Source organism: Heptranchias perlo, chromosome 15, assembly GCF_035084215.1.
Source record: "Heptranchias perlo isolate sHepPer1 chromosome 15, sHepPer1.hap1, whole genome shotgun sequence".
In the NCBI taxonomy this organism is placed as follows: Eukaryota; Metazoa; Chordata; class Chondrichthyes; order Hexanchiformes; family Hexanchidae; genus Heptranchias; species Heptranchias perlo.
In genome coordinates, this window is record NC_090339.1 from 58,281,619 (window position 1) to 58,305,707 (window position 24,089).

At 44.4% G+C, this 24,089-nt stretch overlaps 1 protein-coding gene and 1 long non-coding RNA gene across 2 annotated transcripts in view; one reads left to right on the forward strand and one right to left on the reverse strand.

Annotated features, from left to right (window-relative positions):
- zgc:66433 (uncharacterized protein LOC321250 homolog) overlaps nucleotides 1–24,089 on the reverse strand; it is a 125,542-nt gene that overhangs the window by 100,269 nt on the left and 1,184 nt on the right. The gene's annotated exons all lie outside the window — the stretch shown is intronic.
- LOC137332770 (uncharacterized) lies at nucleotides 205–20,410 on the forward strand. Its single transcript, XR_010965746.1, has 3 exons — nucleotides 205–311; nucleotides 13,739–13,825; nucleotides 20,330–20,410. It is a non-coding gene; the product is annotated as an uncharacterized lncRNA (long non-coding RNA).

Sequence of the window (24,089 nt, forward strand, 5' to 3'; positions counted from 1 at the left end):
AAGGTGGCATCTCCGACAGTGCAGCACTCTCTCAGCACTGCACTGGAGTGTCAGCCTGGATTACGTGCTCAAGTCCTGCAAAGATTTATTGTATTCAAATTGCCTTTGACTTCTGCATTACAACAACAACAATTTGCATTTATATAGTGCCTTTAACATAATGAAACATTCCAAGGCGCTTCACAGGAGCCAATGGTGGTCTGAAGGAAAGGTGGCATGGACGTGAGATCAGAGTTGGAGGAACACAGAGTTCTTGGAGGAGGTGACAGAGATAGGATGGGACAAGGCCACGGAGGGATTTGAACACGAGGGTGAGAATTTTAAAATGGAGATGTTCATGTACCAGACCTACATTGAGCCAATGTACATCAGTGAGCACAGGGTTGATGGGTAAACTGGACTTGGTGCAAGTTAAGATACGGGGCAGCAGAGTTTAGGATGAGCTTATGGAGGGTGGAAGGTGGGAGGCCGGCCAGGAGAGCATTAGAATATTTGATCAATAACCTCCTTCAGCAGGATGCCTTCGATCGGTCAGATGGAACGTAGGGTTGTGACATTGTCTAAACACACGGATCTCATCCAAAAATAATTAGGGTCATGTTTCCCATGTGGGATGGAAGGGTTATCTATAACAGTAATGAATAACTTAGCAAAGCATGAAAGGAAGTGTATCTGAAAGGAGAACTAGTTTGTGTAGCATGTCCCAGTTGATCCACTGAAGTCAGGACAAAGTGTTACTTCTGCAGGAACCCCATTCAAAGCAACATTTGAAACTGGGCACCGCACCTCAGGAAGGATATTCTGGCCTTGGAGGGGGTGCAACACAGATTCAACAGAATGATACCGGGGCTAAAATGATTAAATTATGAGGCCAGGTTGCACAGGCTTGGCTTTTATTCCCTCGAGTATAGAAGATTAAGGGGTGATTTAAATAAGGTGTTTAAGATGATTAAAGGATTTGATAGGGTGGATAGAGAGAAACTATTTCCTCTGGTGGGGGGAGTCCACAACAAGGGGACATAACCTTAAAATTAGAGCTAAGCTGTTCAGGGGTGATGTCAGTGTCAAAAGTTGGATAGCCAGGTGATAAAGGATAGAATACTAAAGCCTGGTCTTCAGTTGCTTCCAAGCCTTTATTCAGAGATCACCCTTACACATCGTGCACCCCCTAGATAAGCTCTGTCCTATAAATGGATACAAGAGAGTCCCCCATTGATACCCACCGCCTGAATACAATTAACACTAATTAATATAAACCACATGGATACAATTAACAGTCAGGAAGCACTTCTTCACAAGACTGAGATCGGTAGATTTTGTTAGGTAAGGCCATCAAAGGATATGGAGCAAAGGCGGGTAAATGGAGTTGAAGTGCAGATCAGATATGATCTAATTCAATGGCGGAACAGGCTTGAGGGACTGAATGGCCTCCTCCTGTTCCTGTGAAATCTACTAATGGGGGTAGATTTCCCTCTGTGCCTAAATTTAAAGCAAAATTGTTTCTTTAACTTTTAACTGGTTTATATTAGTTCAGTTAGAGAATTTTTCTCTAGCTTTACACACCAGAGAACACACACCCCATGGTGGAAAAGCACCACTCTATGCTTGGTCTTGATGCAGTTGCAAAGGGACTAACGCCTGTTTCAAGCGTCAGCACTGCACGCCGATTTTTCAGCCTTTACCAATATGGCGGGCGGCGCAATTCTGGCTCATAATGAGCGCGCGCCTCCTGCCGCCATATTGGAGGCTTATGAGGCCGTTTAGCGCCCGGAAAATGGGTGCTGCCTGGCCGAATTTCTCAGCCTAGCACTTGAACTGTCATTACAAGTGCACAGGGTAGTGGAAATCTTGGAACTCTCTCGCCCAAAAAGCTGTTGAGGCTGGGGGGGGGGTCAAATGAAAATTTCAAAACTGAGATTGATAGATTTTTGTTCGGCAAGGGTATTAAGGGTTACAGAATCAAGGCGGGTAGATGGAGTTAAGATACAGGTCAGCCATGATCTAACTGAATAGTGGAACAGGCTCGAGGGGCTGAATGGCCTCCTTCTGTTCCTATGTTCCTAGGAAGCAGCTCTCCCATCCCATAATGCCGACTTGTGAGTTTGGTGGGTTGGAATGGAATGTTGGTTCATTTCTCACTTCCTAGCTACAGATTCTGCCATTTCCTGAACACAAAATTTAAAAAAATATTGGGGGCAGCCAGAATATTTCAGGTCATACAAAGTCCTTTTGTTGCAGAAGGATTTAAATCAATCCACAAGGAAAGGTTTAGGATTTTCAAAGCAGCATTTGATTTTCCAGCATTTCTACTGTCTGGATAATTGCACTGCACTGTTGAGAGTGTTATTTTTGTTGCTGATTTCAACTGATTAAAAAGATATATTAATTTCAATATATCTGCATTATTAATGTATGTTTGACAACAACATTATACATAAGCAAAATGTCAATGAAGTGATGTTGCGGTTTAATTATTTCATAAAACTCATTATCTAATGGTTTGCTGCTGAATGAGTTACGAATGACTACGTATGTGACCCTAATGAATTTGTTCCACAAGCAAATCATCACTGCAGTTATAAATCTTCTTCACCCTGGGCAGTCCTCTTACAATTTGGGAAGCAACAACAAAGGAGAAAAGAAGTTTGTTTCTTCTCGTCTCACAGATGTGCGATCTTTCCCTTCTAGACAACACTGTAGAGAATGTTGTGACACAGTAAATAAAGAGAACCTGTTTCCAGTGGCAGAAGTGTCGGCAACCAGAGGGCACAGATTTAAGGTGATTGGCAAAAGAAGCAGAGGTGACATGAAGCATTTTTTACGCAGCGAGTTGTAATGATCTGAAAGGGCGGTGGAAGCAGATTCAATAGTAACTTTCAAAAGGGAATTGGATAAATACTTGAAGGGAAACAATTTGCAGGGCTATGGGGAAAGAGCAGGGGAGCGGGACTAATTGGATAGCTCTACCAGAGAGCCAGCACAGGCACGATGGGCCGAATGGCCTCCTTCTATGCTATATCATGCTATGATACTATGAATACTCTACTGACTTGAAATCCAAGTGGTTCAATACTGTGGCCTGCCCTGCAGGATCAAACTTGCAGTTGATCACTGGGTCTTGATGCAGTTGCAAAGGGACTAACGCCTGTTTCAAGCGTCAGCACTGCACGCCGATTTTTCAGCCTTTACCAATATGGCGGGCGGCGCAATTCTGGCTCATAATGAGCGCGCGCCTCCTGCCGCCATATTGGAGGCTTATGAGGCCGTTTAGCGCCGGGAAAATGGGTGCTGCCTAGCCGAATTTCTCGGCCTAGCACTTGAACTGTCATTACAAGTGCACAGTATTTAATTATAAATAGAGTGTTGCTCCACTTATTTCCAAAACAAGCATAGAGTGGTGCTTTTCCATCATGGGGTGTGTGTTCTCTGTGTGTAAAGCTAGAGAAAAATTCTCTAACTGAACTAATATAAACCAGTTAAAAGTTAAAGAAACAATTTTGCTTTAAATTTAGGCACAGAGGGAAATCTACCCCCATTAGTCGATTTCACAGGAACAGGAGGAGGCCATTCAGTCCCTCAAGCCTGTTCCGCCATTGAATTAGATCATGTCTGATCTGCACTTCAACTCCATTTACCCGCCTTTGTTCCAGATCCTTTAATGGCCTTACCTAACAAAATCTACCGATCTCAGTCTTCAAATATTCAATTGACCCCCCCAGCATCCACGCGAGGCTTTTTTTCCTGTGAATATTCTAGCGAATAATCGGGAGGAAAGCTGATGGAGTTACATCGAAACTACAGCACTGTGCTTCCCACCCCCCCAAACTTCAACTAACCCTACTAGGATACCCTTCTATTCCTTTCTCCCTCTTGTATTTATCCAGCTTCCCCTTAAATGCATCAATGCTATTTGCCTCACCTGCTCCTTGTGGTGGTGAGTTCCACTTTTTTAGGGACGCTGTATGGATCACCGAGCCTCAGCTGACAGCGAGCTCCAAGGGCTGACTCTGTTCTTCCAACGGCTAAACCAGGCTCACAGGCAGTGCCTTGGGAGCGCGCAGCCGGCGATTCTAATGAACAGAAAATCAGGGGCTGCAGGCCTCGCGATTGCCCCACCAGCACTCCGGGTCGCAAGCATCTCATCAAGTTGCTGATGTTAATAGAGCACAAGATGGTTGTTTCATAGTATCGAGCGAAGCAGCCTCGGAGAAATTGGTGGAGGGAAATCACCTTTGGTATGCTGATAGGGTTAGATGAAGAGGGGTGGGAGGAGGCTCGTGTGGAGCATAAACGCCGACACAGACCAGTTGGGCTGAATGGCCTGTATGTGTACTGTAGATTCTATGTAACCTTTCAGTGTGGCTTTGATATCTGTGGTGTGGAGCTGTTGGACAACAGGAACATGGCCTGGTTCCCGGAGTGTTTGTGTAAAAGGAAGGCCAAGGCCAAGGCTAATTGTTTCATTTTTGGAGCAATTTTCAAGCAAGCTTGTACCACCGAAGAGTTTGTCTAGTTTCTATGTTTGTTAAAGGGATGGCGAGATCTGATGGGATTGAGGGCTGGTTCTCCGATCAGATGTTTGTGACCCGGAGTGCTGGTGGGGCAATCGTGAGGCCCACAGCCCCCGATTTTCTGTTCATTAGAATCACCAGCTGCGTGCTTGCAAGGCATTGCCTGTGAGCATGGTTTAACCATTGGAAGAACAGAATCAGCTGTTAAAGCTCTGGTATCAGCTGTGGCTCAGTGATAGCACTCTCGCCTCGGAGTCAGAAAGTTGTGGGTTCAAAGTCCCAATCCAGAGACTTGAGCATAAAATCTAGGCTGACACTCCACTGCGGTACTGAAGGAGTGCTGCACCGTCAGAGGTGCTGTCTTTTGGATAGGACATTAAACCGAGACCTCGTCTTCCCTCTCAGGTGGACGTAAAAGATTCCATGACATTATTTTGAAGAAGAACATGGGAGTTCACTTTGGTGTCCTGGCCAACATTTATCCCTCAATCAACAACTAAAACAGATGATCTGGTCATTTATTTCATTGCTGTTTGTGGGATCTTGCTGTGCACAAATCGACTGTCGTGTTTCCTACATTACAACAGTGACTACACTTCAAAAGTACTTAATTGGCTGTGAAGCACTTTGGAACCTCCTGAGGGCATGAAAGGCACTATATAAATGCAATTATTTTTTCTTCCTCTACTCTGTCCCAACACCGTATCGCAGAAACACACCCGAACTGTGGAAGTGTGGCATTTCCTACAACAACCAACCATCCGAGGCCTGTCTGAATGGCATTGACAATTGGGGCCAAATTAGGGGCAGTATTGTGCTGTTGGGCTGTGCCCATTAGGAACTGGGTTGAGACTGTCCAAACTCATTCCACATAGGGCATTTACAGCCAACAGCCAGGAGACTTTCATCCTATCAGTCGGGGCTAGATTTGATCCCAGAGGTGTCTCAGCCCACTGCACCACCCAGTTCCCCAACACTTAACATTAACCCTTCAAGTACCAAAAGATTAAAGGCATTTAAAATATGTAGCTTATTTTTCCATATAACATTGAAAAATTAATTTTCTGCAAGTTCCAGAAAATATTGTTATAAAGTAAAAACAGAGAATTTGGGAAAAACTAAAAAATATATTAATACATAGTGCTAGAAGATTAACTTTAAAAATTCTTACTTTTAATTGACTGGAATGTCACACTTTTATAGAATCTTGCATTGTTTTAATATTCCATAGTTCATAGCAAGGTCTAAAGCAACAGCACAGAGATGCTACTCATTAAATTAATGAAAGGAAGTCATCCATCAAACTTGTGTAAACACGAGGAATTATCAGCAGGAAGATGAATGTTTTCCTGTTACTTGAAATGCAAGATGCCTCCTAGATGGGGCTATGTTAACAATACTTTGCTGAATTAAATCCATTTTTACAAATTTAATTTCAAAATGATTATTTAAAATTGTATTGTTCACTATTAAGACTTAATTTAAATATTCAAGTAGTCTTTCTGTTGGTTTTTCGTACTAATATGTATAAGGGCAGAATTTAGGATCTTGCACTCCTGGTGCAGAGTTTTGATCCCTGGGAGTGTACATCACTAATTTGGGTTTTCTGTCCATTCATTTTACTAAATGGAAAATCCTGAGACTCGACTGACCTCCGGACCCAAATTCCTGATATTTGCTCCTGACAGGACAAGCTGTGTGCAGAGAGCAGGAACTTTAACATTTACCCCAAAGTCCTCTTTACCCATCAGGTGAACTCTACGAACTCCTCAAATTTCTAAAATCTAGGACAATTTATTATGCATTGATTGAACATTAGAGATGGATGGGAAAAAAAGTCACCAAACTGGCCAGTTTAAGAACAGAAGACTCTTTTATGTCAGCACTGAGCTAACTTAATGGGTGTTATCATCTTAAGGTTAAGAGTTCAGTTCGTTGCCCAAAGTGGCCCAAATGGAACTACTTCTAGTTAAAGTTCAAACACCTGGAGGTAGATTTTTGTCTTCACTGACTGGGTAGTAATCTGATGGAGGGGATCACACACTCCTTTGCAGAACCCACCTGATGTTCGTTCCGTGGAAATCGATGAAATCTGTGTAGACGAAAATCTACCTCCTGAACTTTGCCCAATTTCGTTTCAGGGTTGGATTTGCTGCACTGTCGGAGGTGCCGTCTTTCGGATGAGACGTTAAACCGAGGCCCCGTCTGCTCTCCCGGGGTGGATGAATTTGCAGACAGTATTTTCCAATAGGCTTATAAAAACACTTGGCTGTCAACTCAAGACCCTCGTGTCTTAATTAACTCTTTGTTGCCCGTGGAACAAGCATCTCTATGTCTTTCGGATGAGATGTTAAACCTCTGAGGTGGACATAAAAGATCCCAGGGCACTATTCAAAGAAGAGCAGCGGAGTTCTGCCCATGTCCTGGCCAATATTTATCCCTCAACCAACATCACTAAAAAAACAGAATAGTTCCAACATGCTCAGAGGCAGGCATACTGTCAGTGCAGAGGCCAGCTCCCACTTCAGGCAGGAAAAGAAGCTCGTCACGAGCATCTCAGGAGACCCCCTTGATTCATGTTAGACTCCCTGCATTCTGTTACCTGGAATGTAGTCATGGATGAGGCCACTCTACAAGGGAAAGGGCTATTACCCATATGAGATTATCTGGTCATTTATCTTATTGCTGTTTATGGGACCTTGCTGTGCGCAAATTGGCTGCCACATTTCCCTACATTTCAACAATGATTACACTTCAAAACAAGTACTTCATTGGCTGTACTTTGGGGCATCCTGAGGTCGTGAAAGGCGCTGTATAAATGCAAGTCTTCTCCGTTCCTTTTCCTTTTCCTTTGGGATTGACCTGTTGCTTTAAGAATTGCTGTTGCACATGTGGACAAATGACCTTCTGTTTGTGAGCAGGCTATTATTACTGCCCTGTCTCTTAGTTTTCCACTAAGGCAGTTGAGTAACTGCTCACTCTAGCTCGAATCACAGCAACAGTGGCAGTTTAAGAGAAATAAAATGTCTCTGATTTTGTGTTTTTTTGACTCTGTATGTGGGGGAGGTTTGGTAGAGTTGAATACACATCTCATTTCCCCTGGTAAGTAAGCACGTGTTTTTCTTGATGATCTAGTGGGAGAATTTTTTGATCCCTAGTCCGAGAGTACCTGTCCATTTACCTGATGGTAGTGGCAGGATAATTGGTCACCAAGTTATGATGATGAAAAACTAATAAATCACACTGATGAAAGAGGCAGTGACTATACTCTGGAGAGTCTGCTTCATAAGAGCCATGAAATTCCATTTTGACCCTTGCTCTAACCTTTCACCCCAACCTTTCACTCCGGCAATATCAAATAAGGCTTCTCTAAATGTCATGATTTAACTAGGAAAACCATAATTTTCTCCACTTTCATATATTTTATGTGTGGATCTAAGATAATTTCAGTGTCTTATTTCCCAAATGCAAACAGTTACTTTATTCATTTATGTTTTTTAAGAAGGAACATCTGAGCATTTTTTTACTGCTTATTCACCACAGCGACACAACATTTAAACCTATAGTTGCCGCTGGCAGTTTTACTGAGGTTTGTAATTGTGAGCTTTGCAAAGTGAGTCAGCATTGGACTGACAATTTATGCATAGCATTGCACTATTGCCCTGATTCTCATATGGGTAATAGCCCTTTCCCTTGTAGAGTGGCCTCATCCATGACTACATTCCTGGTAACAGAATACAGGGAGTCTAACATGAATCAAGGGGGTCTCCTGAGATGCTCGTGACGAGCTTCTTTTCCTGCCTGAAGTGGGAGCTGGCCTCTGCACTGACAGTATGCCTGCCTCGGAGCATGTTGGAACTATTTCACATTGAACAACACAGTATTTTCCTTGATCTTTTATGCTTAACAATAACGAGAAAATAATCAATTCATTAACTTTGTAACAATTATATGGTATTGTAGGTGTTATCCAAGTGTATGGTAAGATAAAATGAGCTCTAGTATTCCCTTGGAATGGTACTTCTAATTAAATTGTTTAAAGTGTGCAATTCCTGTGGAAAAAAAAATCTGTGGAAGCCTCGTCATTAAATATTCCTTTCCTCTTGTTTTAAGTAGCTATGTTTCTGGCTACAGCTTGGTAGCTGCACTATTAAACATTCAGGTGCTTATGCAACTTGAATTCCAGATTTGACTGACATTTGCACTCAGGCTTTCTCGAGTGATGAACTTCCTGGTCTCAGTCAGCGCATCGAGGGAATGGAAAGAATCCCAGCTGAGAAAGGGTTCCTGCTTGTGAAATTTGAGTACCCCTCTCAGCAGATCTGTTCAGCAGTTACACTGATGGTATCTGTTGAGTTAGGAACTCCCTGACCAAGGACAGATTGGAGGCAGGAAGCAGAGTTTGTTGGAAAGAAAACAAGGACATTTTTTATTTTAAAAAGTGAGCGAAAAGATAACCCTAGCTGCAATATTTAGCTGTTGATGTTGAATGCCAGTTTTACTTTTTGGTCTTTTGACTGGAGTGTCTATTTAAAAAAAATTGGTTTCCTTTGGTGCTGTTTGTACTACGAGAAGTAAATGGTGAATAAAATCGTGACATGAAGAGGCATGCCAAATGAATTTCATTCAGGAGACATTTAGTCGAACTTAATCCTAGTTTTTTTGCTGCTTAATGTGTTTACAGAATTACCATTTATAATCTCAATGACCATTTGTTGCGTCATTTCTGAGGGGTGTAACACTGCCTCACTCATACTCTTTTATCTCTTCTTTCCGATGTGGTTTCCACAGTTAAACTATGGTGTGTAGTTATAATACCAATGTGCTTGTTCTTGATATCAAAAGAAGAGACGATACATCAAGAGAACGATTAAAGAATTGTTTTATCTTTCAGTTAATAGTTTTCCTGTTCTAAATTTAGAACATTTAGGCCCTAGAATTCTGTAAGTGTTAGAAACATAGGAACAGGAGTAGGCCATTCAGCCCCTCCAGCCTGTTCAGCCATTCAAATTAGATCATGGCTGAAAAGTAGCTTAACTGCATTTACGCGCCTTGGTTCTGTAACCCTTAATACCCTTACCTAACAAAAATCTATCAATATCAGTTTTGAAATTTTCAATTAACCCCCAGCCTCAACAGCTTTTGGGGCGGGGGGGGGGGGCGGTGGGGGGGAAGAATTCCAGATTTTCACTACCCTTTGTGTGAAGAAGTGCTTGCTGACATCACCCTGAACAGCCTGGCTCTAATTTTAAGGTTATGCCCCCTTGTTCTGGACTCCCACAACAGAGTAAATAGTTTCTCTCTATCTACCCTAGTCGACTCCTTTAATCACCTCAATAAGATCACCCCTTAACCTTCTATACTCAAGGGAATACAAGTCTAGTCTACACAACCTGTCCTCACGTTAAAATCGTGGCCAGGGATTCCCTTTACAGGGAGATCCTGCTCCTGTGGCTCATTTGGGCCTCTGTGTTGCTATGGTGGTCAGTACGCCAAGTACTGGAGGCTTGCTGGCTCAGTTGGTAGCACTCTAGACTTTGAGTCACAGGGTTGTGGGTTCAAGTCTCACTCCGAAGACTTGAACACGTAACCCAGGCAGATACCCCTAGTGCAGTACCGAGGAAGCGCTGTCGGAGATGCAGTCTTTTGGATGAAGCCCCAGCTGTCCTCTCAGGTGGACGTAGAAGATCCCATGGCACTATTTCGAAGAAGAGCTGGGGAGTTTTTCCCCAGTGTCCTGGCCAATATTTATCCCTCAACCAACATCACTAAAAACAGATTTATCACATTTATCACATTACTGTTTGTGGGACCTTGCTATGCGCAAATTGGCTGCCGCGTTTCCTATATTACGGCAGTGACGACACAACAAATTGGCTGTAAAGTGCTCTGGGACGTCCCGAGGATGTGAAAAGCGCAATATAAATGCAAGTTCTTTCTTTTCTTCCTTTATGTGGGCCCCTCAATGGTCTCTATAATGTGTGGTCGATTCACAACACCAGATTTACGTCCAGGTGTCAAGTTGAAAATCTACCCCAAAGTCTGATCAATACCTGGAATGATCTTCTGGAAAGGTAGTGTCAAAATCATCTGGAATCATTCAAGAGGCAGTTAGATGCTGCGGTGGGTTTCTGTGGAAAGATAAACTAGATGGACCAAATGGCCTCTCACATCTGTTCTGATCTTTGTGCTCCAACCATCTCCATTGGTCCGTTGCCTCACCCATCACCCCTGTGCTCGCTGACTTACATTGCCTCGATTTTAAAAGTCTCATCCTTACATTTAAATCCCTCCACGGCCTCGCCCCCTCCCTATCTCTGTAACATCCTCTAGCCCTACAACCCTCAGAGATCTCTGCGCTCCTCCAATTCAGGCCTCCTATGCATCCCCGATTTTAATCGCTCCATCACTGGCGAGTGTGCCTTCAGTTGCCCAGGCCCTAAGCTCTGGAATTCCCTCCCTAAACCTCTCCGCCTCGCTCTCCTCCTTTAAGTCGCTCCCTAAAACCTACCTCTTTGACCAAGCTTTTGATCACCTGCCCTAATACCTCCTTATGTGGCATAAATGCAATTGGTTGTTGTTGTCGTAGATTCCGCCCCCACCACAGCAGTGTTAGGTTAACCAGTTGGCGGAGCGCCCTGTCTGGCCGACCGATAGTACCAACGGGAGGCTGGGCCTCAACAGCATTGGGTCAGAGGTCCGCTGGGCAGAAAACAACCCGGGCAAGAGGCCTCGAAATCTCCCCCATTGGATTAAACAGATCTAGAGAGACAGATTAAAACTCCAGACCAACATAATCTGCCAATTCTGTTTCCAGCATATCCATCGACGTGATGAGTTCACTATTCTTTGAAGGTGCAGGGCCAGTTGACAAGGCAGTTATCAAGGGATACTTGGCTTAGTAAATTGGGGCAATGAAGTCATGCTAAACTTTTATAAATCACTGGTTAGGCCACAGCTGGAGTATTGTGTACAATTCTGGGCACCACACTTTAGGAAGTCTGTCAAGGCCTTGGAGAGGGTGCAGAGCAGGTTTACCAGGATGATACCGGGGATGAGGGACTTCAGTTATGTGGACAGATTGGAGAAGCTGGGATTGTTCTCCTTAGAGCAGAGAAGGTTAAGGGGAGACCTGATAGAGGTATTCAAAATGATGAGGGGCTTTGATAGTTTCTCCCTATTTGCTCTGTTTCCACTGGCAAGTGGGTCGGTAACCGGAGGTCTTAGATTTAAAATAATTGGCAAAAGAACTAAAGGGGAAATGTGGAGAATTTTTTTTCACACAGAGGGTTGTTAAGATCTGGAACGCACCACCTGAAAGGGGGGGGGGGTGGAAGCAGAGTCAATAGGAACTTTCAAAAGGCAATTGGACAAGTACTTGAAGAGGACTAATTTGCAGGGTTAAGGAGAAAAAGTTGGGGTATGGGACAAATTGGACAGCTCTTGCAAAGAGCCAGCAGAGACACGGCGGGCCAAACAGCCTCCTTCGGCGCTGTAAGATTCAATGATTCTATGAAAGAAACTAAGTTTGGTTTTGAGCATTTTAAATTAATACAACATGGCATCTAATTAAAGAGTTGATTGATCACGCTGCTCTCGGGCAAACATAAGAAACCCCAACCCTGTGTGGGCTGCACAGATTGAAATACTAATCTATCCTTGTTGCTGGTAGAATCACAAATAGTACATTAGAGAATCAGAATTTTATAGCACAGAAGGAGGCCACTTGATCTGATAGAGCTATCCTCTTAATCCCAGTCCCCTGCCCTTTCCCCATCACCTTTACTTTTTTTCTTCTTCAAATATTTATCCATGTCTCTGTTGAAAGTTATTCTGGATTCTGTTTTCACCACTATTTCAGGTGGGACAGTCCTATCCTAATGACCTTCTGCATCAAATAAACTTCTCCCTTTGTTCTTTTAACGATTACCTTAACGATTGCCCTCTAGTTACTGACTCATGAACCACTGGAAATAGTTTTTCCTTATTCACTTTATCAAAACCTTCATAATGTCGAACCCCTCTATCAGATCTTTTCGTTAAAACAAAGAAGGTAAGAGAAGAGCCGCAGTGTCTTCCAGCTCTTCACCACTTTCCTTAGGCTGCTCGTTAAGGCCCAAAGCAGTTATAATGTGTTTGCCAACTTATAGCGAAGAGTGGCAGAGGAGGCCTGAGACAGTGGGAGAGAGAGGTAAAGAGCGGACAGGGTGAGGAGAGGGGAAAGGGTGAGTGAAGGGGATGGGGAAGAGTGAGTGAAGGGGAAGGGGAAACAGTAAGGGGAAGAAGTGACAGCTGAGGGGATGGAAAAGTAAGGGGAGAAAGCTCGTGGGATTTCAGAGTTAGGCTGCTGGAATGGAGATAGTGGAAAGTGTTAGGGGGAGGGAAGATATAAATTATGAAGAGAGCGATAAGATGAGGGGAAGGATGAAGTGATTACTTTTGGCTTCTTTATACTTTTTTTCCAAGTCTGACACAGAAATGTTCATCCAGGTATAACATCTGAATTGTGACGGACAAGGAGGGTGTACGTAAAGTTTTTGTAACACTAGTAGATCTCTGCTGGCAATGCTCTCTGGTATTTGGAGCATTCGGACTGTCTCTCTCATCTTTCTGTTGCTGGTTCTTACTCTGTGCCTCTCTCTCCTGTTTCTCCCCTTCTGCTGCTGTTTTTTCACTTCTTCTCAGCATTTTTCTCTTTGTCCTTTTTTTGTTCTCTTTTTCCTTTCCTTTCAGACGCAAGTGGTGGTTGCCAGGGCATGGCAGGGAGGGTAGCTACTCATGGCCACAGGCCACCTTTTGTTAGTGGCGGGCACTAGTTGGTCAGGGAATGGAGCCCCAGGTGGCTGCAGGGCACATTTTCAGGTGATGAGGGAGAGGTTCCATCAAGGGAGGTGTCTGGGAAGGGCTATAGGTCAGTGGGCAAAAATATACTGAAGCATTATAAGCGCTTTGAAAAAACGAATTGTTAATTTCCCAGCTTAGTGCTTAGGGATGCCCAGGAACGGAGGGATGGGGAGGGATAGGGTCAGTGAAAGGAACCACAGAGGCAAGGCCTGAGGCCCAAAGGACATTGGCAGCAGGAAGCAGACCAGGGGGCCAGAATAGTGACTGAGAAGGGGCTCAAGGAAGCCTACGACAGCTAAGAACAGGACGAGGAAGGCTGAGGCACGAGTAGGCCAGGGATATTTAAAACCTTTTAAAATCTTTTTTTGATATAACTTTCAAAGGCTTGAAATAACACCAGCCACAGTGGAGACTCGAAGGCCTCAATGTCAAGAAGACAACAGCGCCTCCTACCTTGGAGACCAAGCATGGTAAGTAAAATCAATGGAAAAATTGCAAAAAACTACAACAGTTATAGTAAGACACAAGCACGACTGTGACAGAAGAACCATGATAGAAGATTGTTATAGGAACTAAATGTTAAACAGGAAATACAGGCAGATGGAAGACTTTTATAATATAAATAGATGAGTATGTGATTCGAAATGTCATGTTTGGATCCAGTTCAATACAGATCTGTAGCATCAACTTTATTACTTTAATTGAAAAATACGTTTCTACCCACCAATGCATCACAAGTTGTACATTGTAAAAAGGACATTTTTAACTAACCCCCCTCGTCCCCTTCATCACAACCTAATCATAGAATCGTAAAGTGGTTACAGCACAGAAGGAGGCCATTCGGCCCATCGAACCCGTGCTGGCTCTTTGTAAGAGCACTCCAGTTAGTCTCATTCTCTCGCTCTTTCCCCGTAGCCTTGCAAATTTTTCCCTTCATGTATTTATCCAATTCCTTTTTGAAAGCTATGATTGAATTTGCTTCCACCGCACTTTCAGGCAGCACATTCCAAATCATAACGACTCGCTGCGTAAAAAAGCTTTTCCTCATGTCGCCTTTGGGTTTTTTTGCCAAACATCTTAAATCTGTGGCCTCTGGTTCTCGACCCTTCTGCCAATGGGAACAGTTTCTCCTTATTTATTAAACCCTTCATTATTTTGAACACATTCAGCAATGCCTCCTTTCTCGTTGGGCCGGAAACGTACTGATCAAGAAAGTTCTCCTGAACACACTTCACAAATTCCTGCCCCTCTTTGCCCGTTACAATATTACTATCCCACTCTATATTAGAATAGTTGAAGCCCCCATTATCACTATTCTATAATTCCTGCACCTCTCTGTAATTTCCCTGCAAATTTGCTCCTCTATTTCCTTCCCACTAGTTGGTGGCCTATAGAATACATCCAGTAGCGTAATGGCACCTCGATTGTTTCTTAACTCTAACCAAATAGATTCTGTCCTTCTCTCTCCAGCATTGCAATATTCTCCTTAATCAATACTGCCACACCGCCCCCCTCCTTTTTTTCCTTCCCTATCTTTCCTGAACACTGTGTCTAGGAATATTTAGTACCCAATCCTGCCCTTTTTTGAACCAGGTCTCCATTATTGCCATTGCATAATATTCCCATGTGGCTATTTGCAACTGCAGCTCACCAACCTTATTTACCACACTTCGTGCGTTTACACACATCCACTCTAAATCTCTTAGACGTTCTTGTATTCTCTCAGTCTGAGCCCACCTAATGCTTAACTATTTCTTTCTCTAGTGCTATCTGTCTCTCCCAATCCTTTGTGCCCCTTGTTTCTCCTTTCTAATGCTACATCCTGGTGCCCATCCCCCTGCTAAATTAGTTTAAACCCTCCCCCACAGCACGAGTGAAGCTCACTGTGAAGACATTGGTCCAAGCTCTGTCGAGGTGCAACCCATCCATCTTGAACTCCTGCCCCAGAACTGGTCCCAATGCCCCAAGAATCTGGAGCCCTCCCTCCTGTACCATGTCTCTAGCCAGGCATTAACCTGCCTTACCTTCCTATTTCTGTATTCACTAGCGCGCGGCACTGGGAGCAATCCAGAGATTACTACCTTTGAGGTCTTGCTTTTTAACTTCCTCCCTAGCTCCTGAAACTCTAGCCGCAGGACCTTATCCCTCCTCATTCCTATTTCGTTGGTACCCACATGGACCATGACTTCTGGCTGCTCCCCTTCTCCCCACAGAATGTTCCGCGTCCTCTCCGTCATGTCCTTTACCCTGGCACCAGGGAGGCAACACACCATGCGGGACTCACGCTGATGGTCACAGAAACGCCTATCTGTCCCCCTGACTATCGAATCCCCTGTGATTATTGCATTTCTACACTTCACTGTGCCCCCCTGTGCAGTCCTTTGCCCCATGGTGCCATGCTCAGAACCGCACTCCTCTGAGGTGCCGCCACCCTCACTGGTATTCAATGCTGTCTACCGGTTTGAGGGTGCCACAAACCCAGGAGATTCCTGCACTGCCTGCCTCTTCCTACCTTGTCAGATGGCCACCCACTTTCTGTGGCTGCGGGCTGACCGCCTCCTGGAACTTATGATCCAGGAAACCACCAGCCTCCCTTATGCTCTGCAGTAACTCCAGCCGCCCCACATGCTCAGAAACACTCAGCTTGAGCTCGAGCAACTGGAGGCATTTCCTGCACATGTGGCCCTCCAGGACACATGAAGCTTCCTGAAGTTCCCTCATGGCACAGGAATTGCAGGCAATGGGTCTCAGCTGCCCGTCCATTATATTCAGAAACCTTTTTTTTTCTAAAAACCCTTTAGATACTCGATTATTATTAATTTACTTACTCCGATTAACCTACCCTTTTATTCCAGGTCTCTCAGAGCTCCTCCTCTCTGTTCACTGTCCTTCCCCCTCTCACCAAATTCTCAAGTTCCCACTCGATTCCGTGCTTCAGCCATCACCACAGAGCCAAACAGAGTTTTTAAAAGTTGTTTTAGCCAACGTCATCTTGTGCCTGTCTCATTCTACATTCCAGTACAGTCTGTCCCCATATTGGGCCTGTCTCACTCTATATTCCAGTACAGTCTGTCCCCATCTTGAGCCTGTCCCATTCTATGGGCGAAACTTTGACTTGGGCGACCACACCATCCTCCTCCAGCTTACCTCTCTGATCATAACCAAAGTATCTCCAGCAATGTTGTCTCTGCTCTTCCTCACACCGTCACCTCTGGAGTCCCCCAAGGATCTATGTATCGCCCATTCCTCTTCCTCATCTAAATGGTTCCCCTTGGTGATAGCATCCATAGACATGAAGACAACTTCCACATGTACGCTGATGCCATGCAGTTCTAACTCTCCACCACCCCTCTAGGCACTCCACTGCCGCTGTGTTGTTAGAGTGCTGGTCCAACATCCAGTCTTGGATGAGCTGGTTTCTTCCAGCTAAACATTGGGCCCACCTCAGCCCCCACCACAAACTCCATACCCTTGCCATCAATTCCATCTCCCTCCCTGGCCGTTGTCTGAGTCTGAACCAGACTGTTCACAACTTCTGCGACCTATTTGACCCAGTGATATGCTTACGACTCCCATATTGTCTCCATCGCAAAGATTGTCTACTTCCACCTCTGTAACATTACTCACCTCCGCTCCTGCCTCAGCCCATCTGCTGCTGAAACCCTCATCCACGCCTTTCTAGCCTAAAGATTTGACAATTCCAATGCTCTCCTAGCCAGCTTTCCATCCTGCATGAACTTCATCTTCTCCAAAGCTCTGTTGCCTGTATCCTGACTCACACCAAGTCCAACTCACCCATCAGCCCTGTCCTTGCTGACCTACATTGGCTCCTGGTCCACCAACACCTCAAACTTAAAATTCTCATCTTCATGTTGAAATCCATTCATGCCTTTACCCCTCCCTATCTCTGTAACCTCTTCTAACCCTCCGAGAACTCTGTGTTCCTCCAACTCTGTCCACTTGTGCACTCCCCCCCCCCCCCCCACCTTTGCCCCAACCTTGCTGCCGTGCTTTCAGCCACCTAGACCTCATGCTCTGGAATTCCCTCCGTAAACCCCTTTGCTTCTCCACCTTCCTCTCTTCCTTTAAGATCCTTCTTAAAAACCCACCTCTTTGACCAAGCTTTTGGTCACCCCTCCTAATATTTCCTTTTTTGGCTTGGTGTTCATATTTTTGATTACACCACTGTGAAGCACCTTGGGACATCCTTCTATGTTAAAGGCACTAAATAAATGCAAGTTGTCATTCTTGACTCCAATGGAAATAAAATTCAAGAGAGGTGTAAGATGAGCTGTCGACTCGCTAGCGCCCATTTTACACTGTCACAAAGTCAAGATCTACCCCATTGTGAGTGGAACAACATAAGTTGAGCAACAGCGTTACAAATTTATTGTCAACAAACCTGCAAACGTAAGCTTAGCCCAGCTGCACTCCATTACTTTCATTTACCCCGCTAACAAACCAAACAAAACCCCGGCTCTAATCTGTATCGCACAGTGTTTCCTGGATAGAGTTCATTGCAATGAAATGAGCAGCCTAGCAATATCAGAAACAGAACACAGAACAGGCACAAGGCAAAAGAAACTCTTATACTATAGGACCAATTCACCAATACCACTCTTAAAGCAGTGTTGTCCAATACATTAGCCATATGTGGCTAGTTGGGAATCCAAATGTGGCTACTTGGTATTTCTGATTAGTTAATAAAAAAAAAAGAGTAATAGACACCAATGGGCATGTGATCTCACTACTCATAGTTGTACGGCGTATGCTTGTGTGTTTTAACCTTTTTAGGCGTTTGTTAGTAAAATGGTAAGATGAAAAGCAGAGTGTGCCCGTGTTTTTTGATCGTTGAGTGTGCTGTACTGCCCTGGTTATTGCTAATCGGCTAAGAATGTGCATAACACGGGTGAAAACGCTGGACTTCAGCACCAGGGAATCACCAGTAACATTGCAAGGAGAGGGGGAGCTGTCAGTCTGGTCAGCTCGATCAATGGCAATTGATGATGGTGCAACTTTTGTCATTTAATCACTCCTGCCATCCACCCTATCACCAAACCTCTCCATTTTGTTCTGTTCCTGCCCCCCTTTTCCCCGTCTCTGTTCTTGTTAAATATTTTTCATCTCTTAACATCTTCCAGTTCTGACAAGGTCATCGACCTGAAGCGTTAACTCTGTTTCTCTCTCCACAGAGGCTGACTGGCTTGCTGAGTGTTTTCCAGCGTTTTCTGTTTTTATTCCACTATTTGACATGACTAACATGAGTTGCATCAGCTTCCAGCATGCTGTGTAACAGTACAACCTGATGTCATCCCCCAGTGTTCCACCCTCCACACAAGTGCCCATTTAAAATCACTATTTTCTACAGAAATGATTAAAAGGCAGCCAGGAAATCCACTAGAATTTAAAGTAAGCACAGCCCATACGGATAAGTGCATGTTTCTGATTTAACTACAAAGAATGCTCCAATGATGAACTACATGAATAAATCAGCCGCTAGGGTAGAGAATCTGACTGGCGAAGTTCACGACCAAACACTGAACGTGCTTGTACCAAACCCCATGCGTGCATTAATTTCATGCAAGCATTAACCTGAAGTAGCAGTTAATCTACTCAGTCGGAACCTGCCATAATAGTCGGCTTTTTAAAAAATTCATTCTTGGGACGTGGGTGTCGCTGGCGAGGCCAGCATTTATTGTCCATCCTTAATTGCCCTTGAGAAGGTGGTGGTGAGCCGCCTTCTTGAGCTGCTGCAGTCCGTGTGGTGAAGGTTCTCCCGCAGTGCTGTTAAGTAGGGGGTTCCAGGATTTTGACCCAGTGATGATGAAGGCACGGCGATATATTTCCAAGTCGGGATGGTGTGTGACTTGGAGGGGAACGTGCAGGTGGTGGTGTTCCCACGAACCTGGTTCTCTTGTCCTTCTCAGTGGTAGAGGTCTCGTGTTTGGGCGGTGCTGTCGAAGAAGCCTTGGCGAGTTGCTGCAGTGCATCTTGTAGATGGTACACACTGCAGCCACAGTGCGCCAGTGGTGGAGGGAGTGAATGTTTAAGGTGGTGGATGGGGTGCCAATCAAGCAGGCTGCTTTGTCCTGGATGGTATTGAGATTCTTGAGTGTTGTTGGAGCTGCACTCATCCAGGCAAGTGGTAGGTATTCCATCAGATTCCTAACAGCTAGCGTGCAGGGCACAGGATTTTCATGAGTCTCTGGTAAAAACGGAAGGCTGTACAAAGGTCAGCCATGGAGAGATGAGGAACTTCTGCCACAGTGATACTCCAGACTGCTAAAAATTGCAATAGGTTAGCCATCAGAAATCTCTAGAGCGGTCTCACTGGTGCAAGGCCTGAACTGCACGAAGGAGGATGTAATCCAATATATTCAGCAAATCACGAGTACAGACAGTCTGCTTGGCTGTGTCCAGCTAAATTGCAGTCTGTGTTGCTTTGTAGCCATGCAACTAATCCCAGGCACCACCCAAGTCATTATTGCACCTCCCAAACCCACGACCTCCACCACCTAGAAGGACAAGGGCAGTGTGTGCATGGGAACACCATCACCTCCAAGCTCCCCTCCAAGTCATACGCCATCCCAACTTGGACATATACCGTCCGTTCCTTCATCATCGCTGGGTCAAAATCCTGGAACTCTCTACCTAACAGCATTATAGGAGCACCTTCACCACGTGGACTGCAGCGGTTCAAGAAGAAGGCCCACCACCACCTTCTCAAGGGGCAACTAGGGATGGGCTATAAATGCCGGCCTTGCCAATGACGCCCATCTCCCGAGAATGAATTTTTAAAAATGATCTCTTGCAATTCTCTCTGTCTCCATTGTTGTCTTAGGAAGTTGGATTGGAGGGTTTGAGGATGCAATTCCTGATTTCTTTGGCTGATATGTGCTTTCATGTTTTATTTCACTAATGATGGCTGACTTTTTTCTTTTAATTCTGTTTCTTCTTCCTCTTCTTTGGACAAGACTATAACATCTTCTGCAGAGGATTCAGCTGTGGCTTGGAGAAATGAACGAACTCTATAGATATTAAAGAATGATTTATCAACGTATGACTTTGGACTCTACATTATCTGTGACGTTTTTAAAAGACATTACATGAAATATTGACCTAATTTTACTTTTTAAAATTCTAGTGGATCACGATGAAAGTGGACAATAAGTGTTATAGACTTTCTGCGGCCCCTTCCTGTAATCGGTGGGGGGGGGGAATGTCCATTTGGCTGCCATAGAAATATGCCGCCAAGGCCTCAGGAGAGCCTTGCCAAGGTAGGGTTGCAGTTTAACTGGGTGGTCCCTGAGGGTTGCCACCAAGTGGGGATACAGGCCGCCTCCTGCAAAAAACAACATTTTCTTTTCAAAGTGAGTATTGACACAGCTGTGTCACCCAATGAGTTGGAGAAGGGGCAGGACTTATGGCAGGACTCACAGCAAACAGTCTATTTACTCAGCAAACAGAATCTATTTAAACAGAGTCTCCACAAACTACAGCAAACAGAACTCATGACCGAAACTACAGCAAAGTCTCCCGACAAAAGCAGAATTATTTCTCCCGCAAAATGCAGTGAGTGGGGAATAGTTATGTAATATATATAATACAAATTATGTGCATAAAATCAACCCCAGTCGCTTACAGCAGTGTGGTCTCCGGGGGAATTACCCAATCATCTCCATTCTGGCCAGAACTTGTGGTGTCACCAAACACAGCCTTTTTTGTTTTACAATAAATGAAGGGGCCTCCTCTTCAGCCCTGTGCAGCAACGTAGTCATAAAAAAACACTTTGGTGTCCCCGCAATCACCAGGGGAAGATTGGATATTGAGGCATAACAGGCAATCCCTGCATCCAGAGCTCAAAGGATGGAACTGTGGGAAATATGCCAGAGGACATAGGTAAAAGAGATGAATGAGGGGGAACTATGTCCATCCACATAAGTGGTGAAGTGGTTATGTTACTGGACTAGTAATCCTATAGGCCTGGAGTAATAATCCATGAGACTATGAGTTCAAATCCCAGCGTGGTACTTTGACAAATTGAATTTAAATTAAATAAGCTGGTGTCAGTAAAGTAATCATCAGATTGTCATAAAAACCCAACTGGTTCATCAATATCCTTTAGGAAAGAAAACCTGCTGTCCTCACATAGTCTGGCCTATGCGTGATTCCAGTCTCACATCAGCGTAGTTGACTGTTAACTGCCGGCTGAAGTGGCCTAGCAAGACACTTGGTTGTATCAAATGGTTCAACAAAGCAGCCCACCACCACCTTCTTGGGGCAACTAGGGATGGGCAATAAATGCTGGCCTTGCCAGCAATGCCCATATCCCAAGAATTAAAAAAACATGTGAGCTGGCATATCCTCCGCCGATGGGCTCAGCTTCTGGGAGATGGGGCGGGAGGTGCAAGGAGGCAGTGCGCTACTCTCTCCCCTCCTAGCTGAAAATTGACAGGGGGGTCGGCCGAAAGTCTAGACCGATATATCCGTGATATATCCGTGATATGTCAGGCAATTTCCATTGAACATTTTTCACATTCATGGAAATGACATCACGACACCACAGCGATGATTCCGCAATCTGGCGCTCCCAGTGTGGAGCAGCTCTCCCGGCAAGCGCATCTTGGAAAATGGCGGGCATGCAGCTCGTGGCCGTCCGTCCATTGACTTTAATCAGCACTGCATTTTTGGCGCGTACTTTTAATGTCCATATATGTCCTATCGCTGCTACTTCAAATACAAGCATCCTGTGGGTTCTATTGTATAATAATGAGCCGAGATGTCAGCCTTGGATCAGTGGTACAATAGAACCCGCTGGAAGCTTGCATTTGAATTGAGTGGCTTGGCCGCTCCCTCAGATACCTGCCAGACATGATGGGGGTGAGATTCAACTTCGGTGGGGGGTGCAAAAACAGGCAGTTGCGGATCTGCGGCCCATTACACACACCACACGACTCTCCTTTCCACTGACTTTGCACCACCGGCAATGTTGAATTTCACCCAAAATGTCAGTTTGGAGAACAAGCTGGGCCATTTTATGTGAATTAACCTGGTTTTTAACGCTATAAGATTCATAACATTCATCTTTGAAACCCTTTTAAAGGAAATGGACATGTTCCCCGCTGCCCTTTCGATCCACTTCAGTTTGGAAAATGTTTTAATTTTTCAGGATACTTTAACCAGTTGTTTTGATCTCCTTTGGTAAACTTTTATGAATCACTGGTTAGGCCGCAGCTGGAGTATTGTGTACAATTTTGGGCACCACACTTTAAGAAGGATGTCACGGCCTTGAGGAGGGTGCAGGGGAGATTTACTAGAATGGTACCGGTTATCTGGAGAAGCTGGGATTGTTCATCTTGGAGCAATGAAGGTTAAGGGGAGATTTGATAACGGTGTTCAAAATGATGAGGGGTTTTGATAGAGTAGAGAGGGAGAAAATATTTCCACTGGTAGAAGGAGGAGCGGTAACCAGAGGACACGGATTTAAGGTAATTGGCAAAAAAAGCCAGGGATGAGATGAGGAGAAATTTTTTTTAACACAGCCAGTTGTAATGATCTGGAATGCGCTGCCTGAAAGGGCGGTGGAAGCAGATTCAATTGTAACTTTCAAAAGGGAATTGGATAAATACGTGAAGGGAAAAAATTTACAAGGCTATGGGGAAAGAGCAGGGAAGTGGCACTAATTGGATAGTTCTTGCAGAGTGCCAGCACAGACATGATGGGCCAAATGGCCTCCTTCTGTGCTGTGTGATTCTATGATTCCTACAAGTTGTAGGGAGCATGTTTTTTGAACTTGTAACTTGGCTCTCTTTTTTCTGAATTCCTTCACAGAAGTTTGATGCTTGTGTTCCATGAAATATGGCCGTGGATTAGTGTTTGAGTTTGTATGTTATTTTCCAGCATTTACTACTACCAGAAACAAAGCCACATTTGTTAACTAAGGTCAAATGATTAATTTCCGGAAGCCGAGCTACTTCATTTGTAGCATTACATGTTCTGTGGAATGGTGTAATTTACTGTCAAGAGGAAATTACCATATGTGACTACAAATAATTACATACTGACTGTTAAATGGTAACTATATATGGTCACCATGTAGTATCTTAAAAATAACCTTTGTACCCACACAGGGAGAGGGAAATATCTCCTCTCTGCACTAGCTGCAGTGAGATTGTAAACTCATTTATAAAGAACATATTTAAGATTCAAGATTTCACTGCATCTCATGCACAGAGCAAATCTTCCCCCAGCGCAGTCACACTCAATTAAACTCATCAAATTTTCTTGTGTTTCTTGGAAGCTTTTGGAGATGTTAAACCAAGGGCCTGTCTGTCCTTTCAGGTGGACGTAAAAGATCCCGCGGCACTGTATTGAAGAAGAGCAGGGGCGTTCTCCCTGGTGTCCTGACCAATATTTATCCCTCAATCACTTAAAAAAAAAATGACCTGGTCATTATCACATTGCTCTTTGTGGGACCTTGCTGTGTGCAAATTGGCTGCCTCGTTTCCTACAATACAACAGTGACGATAGTTCAAAAGTGCTTCATTGGCTGTAATTCGCTTTGGGATGTCCTGAAGTTGTGAAAGGCGCTATATAAATGCTCTTTCGTTCTTTCTTTTACTTGTGACCGAGCTGGACTTTCACTCATTCCAGCCACACTGGATGTTTCATGTCTCCGACAGCATCGCGTGACATGCACATATGCATCACACTTGTTCATGTTGTGTTGTCTGC